The sequence below is a fragment of the Schistocerca serialis genome, chromosome 11 (assembly GCF_023864345.2).
Source record: "Schistocerca serialis cubense isolate TAMUIC-IGC-003099 chromosome 11, iqSchSeri2.2, whole genome shotgun sequence".
NCBI classification, from domain to species: Eukaryota; Metazoa; Arthropoda; class Insecta; order Orthoptera; family Acrididae; genus Schistocerca; species Schistocerca serialis.
Window position 1 is genome coordinate 119,844,577 of NC_064648.1, and position 12,256 is coordinate 119,856,832.

Genomic DNA, 12,256 nt, shown 5'->3' on the forward strand with positions numbered 1-12,256 from the left:
GCGCTAGCATCGCTGCAGCGTTCTGTCGTCTGTAGTGTTTTTATAACCATTGCCGGTAAATACAATTGGTGTGTGCCGACAGCTACAAAATTAATAGAGATGTCTGAAGCTGATGAGGCGCTTTACAACTTGAGGCACCCAGAATACAAAAATAGATTAAGAAGATTGGAGACCTAACCTGACCTAACCTAACCCAACCTAACATAACCCTCTCCTGTAGCAAGGAATCGGCGTGTTACGGTGAGCCTGTATTCTGAAGATGTAGCAGTTCTTAAGTGAATATTGTGCTTTGTGATATGAGGATACACTTCACAGAGCACATACAGAAATGTATGCTCATCCATTCTTAAGTAACTGATGTACGACTTGACGTCTTCCACTGTAAGCTCACGTAACAAGTTTTGTTGAATGCTTTTATCGTGTCGTCGTAAAACCCACGGCTTCACCCAGATTAGATTAGTTTTTCGTTCCATAGATCCGTGCTGAGGAGATCCTCGTGGATGTGGAACATGTCGATTTTTTTAAGCTGAAATAACAATACTAATAGTATGAATAAATACAATACATCATTTGTTTCTATTAAAAATTTCGCCAATGGAGTAGAAGGAGTTGGCCAGTAGTAAGTCTTTCAGGCTCCTTTTAAACTGATCTTTATTTCTAACCAAATTTTTTATGTTTGCTGGCAAATTATTGAAGATGAGTGTTCCTGAGTAGTGGACCCCTTTTTGAACTAAAGTGCTTTTAAGTCCTTGTGCAGATCATTTTTGTTCCCGGTATTGTATGTATGAACTGAGTTGTTTGTTGGAAAAAGAGATATATTATTTACGACAAATTTCATTAAGAAGTAAATATACTGAGAGGCAGTAGTTAGTATACCCAGTTCTTTGAAGAGGTTTCTACAGGATGTCCGTGAATTTACTCCACAAATAATACGTATTACACGCTTTTGGACCTTGAAAAGTTTTGTTTGACTTCAAGATTTACCCCCAAAATATTATCCCATATGACATTATGGAATGAAAGTATGCAAGCTTTTTCATTTTTATGTTGCCTATGTCTGCTAACACTCGAATTGCAAATACAGATTTGTTAAGGCGTTTCTGCAGTTCTGTGGTGTGCTCCTCCCAGCTGAATTTATTATCAAGTTGTAATCCCAGGACTTTTAAGACTGTCAACCTCGTATGTATGGTTCCATTTTTCCCCCCACTTCTTTTCCGCATCTGCACACAATGCAATTGGAGTACGTAGAACTGCTGCGGTTAAATAACAAGTTGTTGTCAGCCATCTTGAACTTTGACGAAAAATTTGATGACAGTGTAATACCCCTTGTAGCGCTACGTCAAAGATCTTTGTCAAATATATTGGACGGAATATTGGATCACATCTTTGATCAAATCTTTGACAAAGAAATTTGATAGTGTAATATCGGCCTAAGCCATGTCTCCGCAATATACTTTCTTCCAATAGTGCTAGTTCTGCAAGGTTCGCAGGAGAACTTCTGTAAAGTTTGGAAGGTAGGAGACGAGGTACTGGCAGAAGTAAAGCTGTGGGTACCGGGCGTGAGTCGTGCTTCGGTAGCTCAGTTGGTAGAGCACTTGCCCGCGAAAGGCAAAGGTCCCGAGTTCGAGTCTCGGTCGGGCACACAGTTTTAATCTGCCAGGAAGTTTCATATCAGCGCACACTCCGCTGCAGAGTGAAAATCTCATTCTGGATTCCACATAATGTTTTTCCACTGTTCAATCGTCCAATGTTTGCGCTCCTTATACCAAGCGAGGCATCGTTTGCCATTTATCGACGTGACGGGTGGCTTACAAGCAGTCGCTCAGCCATTAAATCCAAGTTTTCTCAACTCCCGCCTACCTGTCAAAATACTTGCAGTGGATATCGATCCAGTTTGGAATTTCTGGGTGATGGTCTGGATTGATGTCTGACTATCACACAATATGACCCTCTTCAACTGTCAGCAGTCTTATTCAGCTAACAGACGAGGTCAACCTGTACACTTTTGAGCTTCATTATCACATCGAAAAGAGTGGACCTAGGGATGTTTAGGAGTGTGGAAATCTCGCGTACAGACGTATGACACAAGTGACACCCAATCTCCTGACCACGTTCGAAGTCCGTGCCTTCCACAGAGCACCACATTCTGTTGTGTCACTATGTCTAGCAACTACAGAGGTTGCTGATATGGAGTACCTGGCAGTAAGTCTGAATCAGAGGCTGAGACGGTTCTGCAACCGTGTGGGCTGCAGATTCCTCGACTTGCGCCATAGGGTGGTGGGGTTTCGGATTCCGCTGGATAGGTCAGGAGTCCACTACACGCAGCTACCGGCTACACGGGTAGCAGGGGTTGTGTGGCGTGGACTGGGCGGTTTTTTAGGTTAGATGGCCTCGGGCAAGTACAGAAAGGGCAGCAGCCTCAAAGGGTGCGGGGCAAAGTCAGGATATGCGGGGGCCAAGCAACAATCGGAATTGTAATTGTAAACTGTCGAAGCTGCATTGGTAAAGTACCGGAACTTCAAGCGCTGATAGAAAGCACCGATGCTGAAATTGTTATAGGTACGGAAAGCTGGCTGAAGCCAGAGATAAATTCTGCCGAAATTTTTACAAAGGCACAGACGGTGTTTACAAAGCATAGATTGCATGCAACCGGTGGTGGAGCGTTCGTCGCTGTTAGTAGTAGTTTATCCTGTAGTGAAGTAGAAGTGGATAGTTCCTGTGCTAGGTTAATAATTGGCTCCTTTTACCGACCTCCCGACTCAGCAGCATTAGTCGCAGAACAACTGAGAGAAAATTTGGAATACATTTCACATAAATTTTCTCAGCATATTATAGTCTTAGGTGGAGATTTCAATTTACCAGACATAGACTGGGACACTCAGATGTTTAGGACGGGTGGTAGGGACAGAGCATCGAGTGACATTATACTGAGTGCACTATCCGAAAATTACCTCGAGCAATTAAACAGAGAACCGACTCGTGGAGATAACATATTGGACCTACTGATAACAAACAGACCCGAACTTTTCAACTCTGTAAGTGCAGAACAGGGAAGCAGTGATCATAAGGCCGTTGCAGCATCCCTGAATATGGAAATTAATAGGAATATAAAAAAAGGGAGGAAGGTTTATCTGTTTAGCAAGAGTAACAGAAGGCAGATTTCAGACTACCTAACAGATCAAAACGAAAATTTCTGTTCCGACACTGGCAATGTTGAGTGTTTATGAAAAAAGATCAAGGCAATCGTAAAATGCCTTTTAGACAGGTATGTGCCGAGTAAAACTGTGAGGGACGGGAAAAACCCACCGTGGTTCAACCCAAACTTAGGAAACTACTGCGAAAGCAAAGAGAGCTTCACTCCAAGTTTAAACGCAGCCAAAACCTCTCAGACAAACAGAAGCTAAACGATGTCAAAGTTACCGTAAGGAGGGCTATGCGTGAAGCGTTCAGTGAATTCGAAAGTAAAATTCTATGTACCGGCTTGACAGAAAATCCTGGGAAGTTCTGGTCTTACGTTAAATCAGTAAGTGGCTCGAAACAGCATATCCAGACACTCCGGGATGATGATGGCATTGAAACAGAGGATGACACGCGTAAAGTTGAAATACTAAACACCTTTTTCCAAAGCTGTTTCACAGAGGAAGACTGCACTGCAGTTCCTTCTCTAAATCCACGCACAAACGAAAAAATGGCTGACATCGAAATAAGTGTCCAAGGAATAGAAAAGCAACTGGAATCACTCAACAGAGGAAAGTCCACTGGACCTGACGGGATATGAATTCGATTCTACACAGAGTACGCGAAAGAACTTGCCCCCCTTCTAACAGCCGTGTACCGCAAGTCTCTAGAGGAACGGAGGGTTCCAAATGATTGGAAAAGAGCACAGGTAGTCCCAGTCTTCAAGAAGGATCATCGAGCAGATGCGCAAAACTATAGACCTACATCTCTGACGTCGATCTGTTGTAGAATTTTAGAACATGTTTTTTGCTCGAGTATCATGTCGTTTTTGGAAACCCAGAATCTACTATGTAGGAATCAACATGGATTCCGGAAACAGCGATCGTGTCAGACCCAACTCGCTTTATTTGTTCATGAGAACCAGAAAATATTAGATACAGGCTCCCAGGTAGATGCTATTTTCCTTGACTTCCGGAAGGCGTTCGATACAGTTCTGCACTGTCGCCTGATAAACAAAGAGCCCACGGAATATCAGACCAGCTGTGTGGCTGGATTGACGAGTTTTTAGCAAACAGAACACAGCATGTTGTTCTCAATGGAGAGACGTCTACACACGTTAAAGTAACCTCTGGCGTGCCACAGGGGAGTGTTATGGGACCATTGCTTTTCACAATATATATAAATGACCTAGTAGATAGTGTCGGAAGTTCCACGCGGCTTTTCGCGGATGATGCTGTAGTATACAGAGAAGTTGCTGCATTAGAAAATTGTAGCGAAATGCAGGAAGATCTGCAGCGGATAGGCACTTGGTGCAGGGAGGGGCAACTGACCCCTAACATAGACAAATGTAATGTATTGCGAATACATAAAAAGAAGGATCCTTTATTGTATGATTATATGATAGCGGAACAAACACTGGTAGCAGTTACTTCTGTAAAATATCTTGGAGTATGCGTGCGGAACGATTTGAAGTAGAATGATCATATAAAATTAATTGTTGGTAAGGCGGGTACCAGGTTGAGATTCATTCGGAGAGTCCTTAGAAAATGTAGTCCATCAACAAAGGAGGTGGCTTACAAAACACTCGTTCGACCTATACTTGAGTATTGCTCATCAGTGTGGGATCCGTACCAGATCGGGTTGACGGAGGAGATAGAGAAGATCCAAAGAAGAGCGGCGCGTTTCATCACTGGGTTATTTGGTAACCGTGATAGCGTTACGGAGATGTTTAATAAACTCAATTGGCAGACTCTGCAAGAGAGGCGCTGTGCATCGCAGTGTAGCTTGCTGTCCAGGTTTCGAGAGGGTGCGTTTCTGGATGAGGTATCGAATATATTGCTTCCCCCTACTTATACCTCCCGAGGAGATCACGAATGTAAAATTAGAGAGATTCGAGCGCGCACGGAGGCTTTCCGGCAGTCGTTCTTCCCGCGAACCGTACGCGACTGGAACAGGAAAGGGAGGTAATGACAGTGGCACGTAAAGTGCCCTCCGCCACACACCGTTAGGTGGCTTGCAGTGTATAAACGAAGATGTAGATGTAGACTAAACGATCCCGTGGCGAAGCGCGCCGCTCTTCCTTGGATCTTCTCTATCTCCTGTATCAGTCCTACCCGGTAACGGTGCTAGATAGATCAACAATACTCAAGAAGGGGTCGAACAAGGACCTCATAAGCCACTTCCTTCGTGGATGAGTTACATTTCCTTAAAATTCTTCCTTTGACTCTGCGTCTGCTTTTCCCACTATTTGCTGTATATGGTCATTCCACTTAAGGTCGCTCTGGAAAGTTACTCCTAGATACTTAACGGCAGATAGTTTTTCCAGCGGTTTGTCATCAATAAAGTAGGTATACAGTAGTGGATTGCTTTTACTATGTATGCGCAGTATGTTACGTTTATTTACGTTCAGGGTCAACTGCAGGAGCCTGCACCATTCATCAGTTCTTTGCAGTGCATTCTTCAAATCGTTACTACCTTCTGGCGTTGTGACTTTGTTACAGACAACCACATCGGCTGCGAACAGAGAGCATCCGACGCTTTCCACTATAAGATTCGTATTCGCTGTATTCCTTGGGGTACACCGGAAATTACCTTTACATCTATCCATTTTTTTCCGTTAAGAGCAACCTCTTGCGTATTGTCTGCAAGGAAGTCCTGAATCCAGCCGCAAATGTGCTCCGATACACAATAAGCTTGTAGATTTTAACTAAGCGGCAGTGCAGGGCGGTGTCAAATGCCTTCCTGAAGTCAAGGAAAACGGCATTAACCTGAGCACCGTTGTCTACGGCACTGTGGATCTCATGAAGGAACTGAGCGATTTACACTATGTGATCAAAAGTATCCGGACACCCCCAAAATCATTCGTTTTTTTTATAGAGTTGCACTGTGCTGTCACCTACTGCCAGGCACTCCATATCAGCGACCTCAGTAGTCATTAGACATTGTGAGAGAGCAGAATGGGGCGCTCCGCGGAACTAACCGACTTCGAACGTGGTCAGGCGATTGGGTGTCCCTTGTGTCATACGTCTGTACGCTAGACCTATGGATATTTAGGAGTGTAGAATCTCTCCTAAACATCCATAGGTCCATTGTTAACGATGTGATAGTGAGGTGGAAACGTGAAGGGACACGTACAGCACAAAAGCGTACTGGCCGACCTCGTCTGTTGACTGACAGAGACCAACGACAGTTGAAGAGGCTCGTTATGTGTAATAGGCAGACATCTATCCATACCATCACACAGGTCTTCCAAACCGCATCAGGATCCACTGCAAGTAGTATGACAGTTAGGTGGGAGGCGAGAGAAATTGGATTTCATCGTGGAGCGGCTGCTTATGAGCCACACATCACGTCGGTAAATGCCGAACGACGCCCCGCTCCGTGTAAGGAGCGTAAACATTGGACGATTGAACAGAGGAGAAACGTTGTGTGGAGTGAAGAATCACGGTACACGATGTGCCGATGCGATGGCAGGGTGTGGGTAAGGCGAATGCCCGGTGAACGTCATCTGCCAGCGTGTGTAGTGCCAACACTAAAATTCGGAGGGTGGTGTTACGGTGTGGTCGTGTTTTCCGTGGAGGGAGCTTGCACCCCTTGTTGTTTTGCGCGGCACTATCACAGCACAGGCCTATATTGATGTTTCAAGCACCTTCTTGCTTCCCGCTGTTGAAGAGCAATTGGGGGGTGGCGATTACATCTTTCAACATGATCGAGCACCTGTTCGTAATGCACGGCCCGTGGTGGAGTGGTTACACGACAATAACATCCGTGTTATGGACTGGCCTGCACAGATTCCTGACCTGAGCCCTATAGAACACCTTTGGGATGTTTCGGAACGCAGACTTGGTGCCAGGCCTCACCGACCGACATCGATACCTCTCCTCTGTGCAGCACTCCGTGAAGAATGGGCTGCCATTCCCCAAGAAACCTTCCAGCTGCTGACGGAACGTATGCCTACGAGACTGGAAGCTGTCATCAAGGCTAAGGGTAGGCCAACACCATACTGAAGTCCAGTATTACCGATGGAGCGCGTCACGAACATGTAATTTTCAGCCAGATGTCCGGATACTTTTGATCACATGAGTGTACTCATTATTACTGGAGATGTACGCGTCAATAGTTTACCATGCCTAACTCGTATTACGATGAGGTATGGTAAACTAACGCTACATTATTAGTAAAAATATCGTTATGAGTCTTGTAACGATATCATTACTGAGAAATTACCAGGAATTACTATTATTAATGCTTGACAATCAACTGATGACTCTCACTCTTGACCAGTCTTGCAGGATTCAACCAGGACATTTTTCTTATTTATTCTTCAGTCTTAATATTTCTGCTTCTGAATGTAAACTAGTTTCCTTTCCGGCGAATATCCCGTATTCATAACGCTACGTATCGAAGGTTCTCTGTACAAGAAAACAGTAGAATATTTGCGAGTTTTCTCTAACAAATGCCAGGCAGAAAAACATATCGAGATCAGTAGAATGGCCGCGACTTTTCTCGTAGGTACGTGTTAGCTATCTGTGCCAGAGGGAAACGTATAAAAGACGACGACGCGGACGCGCGCGCTACACAGGAAAGCACAACTACTCGATAACTCGATTCAGTCGAGTCGGCTGACGGAAGAAGCGAACGAGTGGCGTGCGGGCTGACTTGGCAGGAGGATGCTAAGTTCACCGGACTTGGATACGATGTGACGTCATTATGACGTATACACGCTACATCGAAAACGATAGAAACCGTATATCGACTATTCGACTTTTGTGAACTTTCGAGAGGTTGTGACACGGTAGCGCTGTGCTCTGCACCATTCGTTTAAATGTGTTTTGCGTTCCTTGCGTTTAATCGTGTATTGTACTGTGTTTGTGCCCTGTGCGTTGTTTTTCGTTTGCTCGTCTCTAATTATGTGTTCAGCATTCGAGAGACTAATGAGAGAAAAGCTGAAAGAGTTCAGCATCGATGACGACGGGCAATTGCGTGGTTATTGTGAATCTCAAGCAGAAATTGATGTACTTCTGACCCAGCTGAAGTGCGTCGGTTATTCGTACTCGGTGAGAAGAAGCACTCAGCAGCCAAAATCTTTAGATGCGTCAAGACACTAACCTTTGGTTAAGATTACATTGAGAAATCCACTTCCCCTCGTATTTCATCTCCGGTTGACGATTTTTCTTCAACAATGCCTCATATTTTTCTTTTTAATTTCGAAATTCAATCATTCTATACACCAGTCATTACTGGACACTAAGGTACCTGTCTCTGCGGTCCGAGTGTAAAATTACTTGGAATTATGGTTGATAAAAGACTATCTTGGGATGGACATATAAATTACTTAGCTAACAAACTTGCACGAGTTCTCTTTCAGCTATATAAATTAAGAAAAAAAAGTCAGCAAGAGTATGCTACTACAATCTAATATGTACTGACAAGACCAATTGTATGAAACCATACTAAAATATTGATAATAAATAAATATCATTTTCGGCATAAGCGTTCAATACAACAATCACACAATCTAATCTGGTCGGGACATAAGAAGACTTCACTTTTTTACGAAACGTGTTGTCCGTGGTGTTTTCAAGGCCACGGTCAGGAATATTTCTATTAATATCCAGCTCTTTTACTTTTATTTTGGCGACATACATATACGCTGCCACACTGAGCTGCTATCAGAATCGCACGTGTCAAAACAAACCACTAGCTGACGACAGTTTAGAATCTCGAACGTTCGTAAAAGTCGATAGATGTGTTAATCGACTAAAGCGTATATACGTCATAATGACGTCACATTATATCCAGGTTGGGTGAACTTAGCATCCTCCGACTTGGCAGGGGCGGTGCAGGTGCCAATTAGAGATGGGTCGAACTCGTTCATTCCCGTGAGCTACTTCATTCATTTCACTCTTTGCCGTGAAGCGTTCAAATGAAGTAGTTCATTCATGAAGTACGGAAGCCTGGCGAAGTTGCCCAGTTCGCCGCTCAACCGCGGCTGCGCTCGTACAATAAAGCTTCGTAATACTTCATAATTTTATCAACAGATGGCAGAACTATGCAGTAACGTGCACGCAACGGTTTACGCTCTTACAGCGTCTGAGTTAACTTAGATAGAGCATGGTCGAAGGGGACAAAGGAAAGATAAACAGAGAAGCCTGTCACATAAAAAGAAGGTATTACATTTAATCTTGCTCGACATTTTCTCATGAAGCGCCCAAAACAGTCTTTATCTGCCAAATGAAACATTATTTGTTGTATTCATGTACTGAAAAATAGGACTACCAACGAAATGCAGTCCAATTTTATGTTCCTTTTAAAATTTAATCCAAAATAGAATGACTATGTTTACCACTGTCACAAAGTCTATATACCTACGTTAAGTAATTATTCAGAAGTTTTCCTGTCGATTTTATTTTTGCTGAGAATAATAACCTTCCAGATTCAAAATGTAAACTGTCACCTGTAGTCATTGGTACGATTTCAGGTAAAATTCCTCTTTCAGTGTTATTAACAAAGCTCTTATTTTCATGTTGGCTGTGCCTGCTCACACAGCCAGCCTCTTCGTTTGTATCTTTAATATTCATTTGTCTGCAAGCGCTGCCAACGGTAGGCTACCGGTAGATGCGAAGTTAAACTGCACTAATAGTCACGGGTAATGTTGTCACCACTGCAGGAAGCAGCTGACGCAGGCCCCCACAACCGCACGAGTGGCCGACTGTGAAGAGCGGACAAATTGAATAGCTGGGCGGCGGCCATTAGAGTGGTAAACTGACGCGCGGAGTTCAAATGTTTATACATCGCTTTTGGTTATAAAATGCCTTCCCTTGAGTTAGGTCACAAACATAATGCCTCATTTAAATACGTTACTACAGTATACTTTTTAATTTATGAAGAAACAGCAACTAGTCACTGTTTATGAATTAATCTTACGTACTACATGGAATCTGCCGTAGCTAAAAGTTACGTACTGGACCCCTAGCATTTTTCGTAGTTCATTTACGATAGATGTACGCAAAATGCATCAAAATACTCGAAGATTTGCCCACTATATTAATAGATATTTTCTGACTCTACCTTGCTTTAGATTTTACGACGAGAAGTGCGTTATATATGGCATAGTGCTTTGGCAACTCACGACCAAATTATCAAGTTCCAACCTAACCTAGACCATGAAAACACTACAGATCAGCCAACTTTCTTCAAAATGATCAGAACATATAAAATGGTATTCTGTCGGTCGGAAATGTTGCCTCCTGACAGCGTGTAACCATTTTTGTAACAGCTATGGTTTTGAGAAAGGAAACCTGCAAATATATGCACAGACCTTATGCTAATACCGTGTTACAAAAACATTTATTAAGCAAGTGCATTGACATACAAAACAACTTAAAATATTCACTTACCTGTGAAATGTAATATTCGTTCCTTTCTCGAATTTAATGGTACAATTAATCGCTGCACGACTCTTCACCATTGTACTTCTTTTGATTGGAACGTACAGACAGTAGAATTACGAGTAACAAATACTGTACGTACGTCCCAACAAATATACAACGCTGAATCAGGGTCTTCATAAACAACAGTACTACACAACACATCAGACTACAACCACTATAATGGCGTCCAGCGGAAGGTTCAAATTATCCCGCGACTGCAGCGCCATCAGTGAGTCTAGTTATTTTCTACAAGGTCTTTGAGCTGACGCTACATTCCCCTCACCCCTCACCACAACAACCGCTCCTAAACCTATCGTTCCCCACAAACACGGGCGCGATTCGTCGACAGGCAGTAAAGGGAGGACTGAAGGGAGAATGAGTGACGTAGTGCCGATGTAGTGGGAGAGGGAGAGGGGAAGACAGTGAGTGAACTAGAAAAAAGTGTGGAGCGTGCTATCTGTGAAGAGTTTGAAGTACCAGTTCATTGAAATTGAGTGGTTAGTTCACACTTCACTGGAGTGAAGCGTTCATTTGAACGACTCATTCACGAACTCCCCACCACTAGTGCCAATGCCGCCGACCCCGCAAGTTGTGTGGCGGTGGGGAGGGGGGGGGGGGGTGTCATGCGCCCCTCGCGCCCCCATATGTATAGCAATCGGTGAGCATTTGGAGAGCATGTAAAAGATAGTAAACATGAAGTGAGTAATATAAATGAACAAATGGAGGTGCTACATAAAACTCCAAAAAGTCTCTATCTTAGCGTGCTCGAAGAGATTGAAATATGCGCTAATCTAAGAAAAAACCCCGATCTACTACTTAATGAGCAAAGTGATTTTATGCACAGAAGTTATTAGGAGATTTTTGAAGACCTGTGTTAGGCTTAGTCTTGAATGCAACAGCACGCCCCAGTGAGACACAGCTGCAGCGTACTGGCGGCGAGGTGAATTGGGCGCGGCGGAAGAGGACTCGGCGTGGCGTTGTGTACGTTCTGGCGTAGGGAAATCCACTCCACCACCAATCAAAACAAAGAAGAGGAAACGCATATTTTCGAAAGAATATCTACATTTTAATTATATTTTTAAGTTTCTGTATTAAAAAAATTTTACATTAGTGTAAATTATTTCGGTTCATGGCCCACTAAAAAGAAATTGTTTTATTAAAAAGTATATTCGCTATTAGTATGTACGCTGAAAAAATAACATATGCACAATTCTTATAGGTAGAGGGCACTTTTTACTGTTTCCAATCAGGTTTCTCCAAAACTACGATATAAGCTTTTAACAGATTAAAATTTGCCTTAGTTATGACAGTGAACGGATAGTTATATACTGACAAGTTACTCTGTAACTGCAATATATGGTATGTTGGCATTTAATACATTCCAAAATTTCCCTTCTTTTTGTAAACTGCGATATTTCTATCAGTAAATGTTATCTCTCTTGTTACTTTTAACTTTGTCTAACAGATCTGAAGATGGGCAGCTAGCCTGAAACCGGTAACTGAAAATTAAAAAAATAGCGATCAAAGACTGTAATGCCATATTTTTATTTAAAGAACGATCGCGGAAATCCCATTAAGACAATCATGTCTAGTTTTGATAAACCCATATGTATCCGCCAGTGGCTTCACTTTGTTGCACGTGGAAG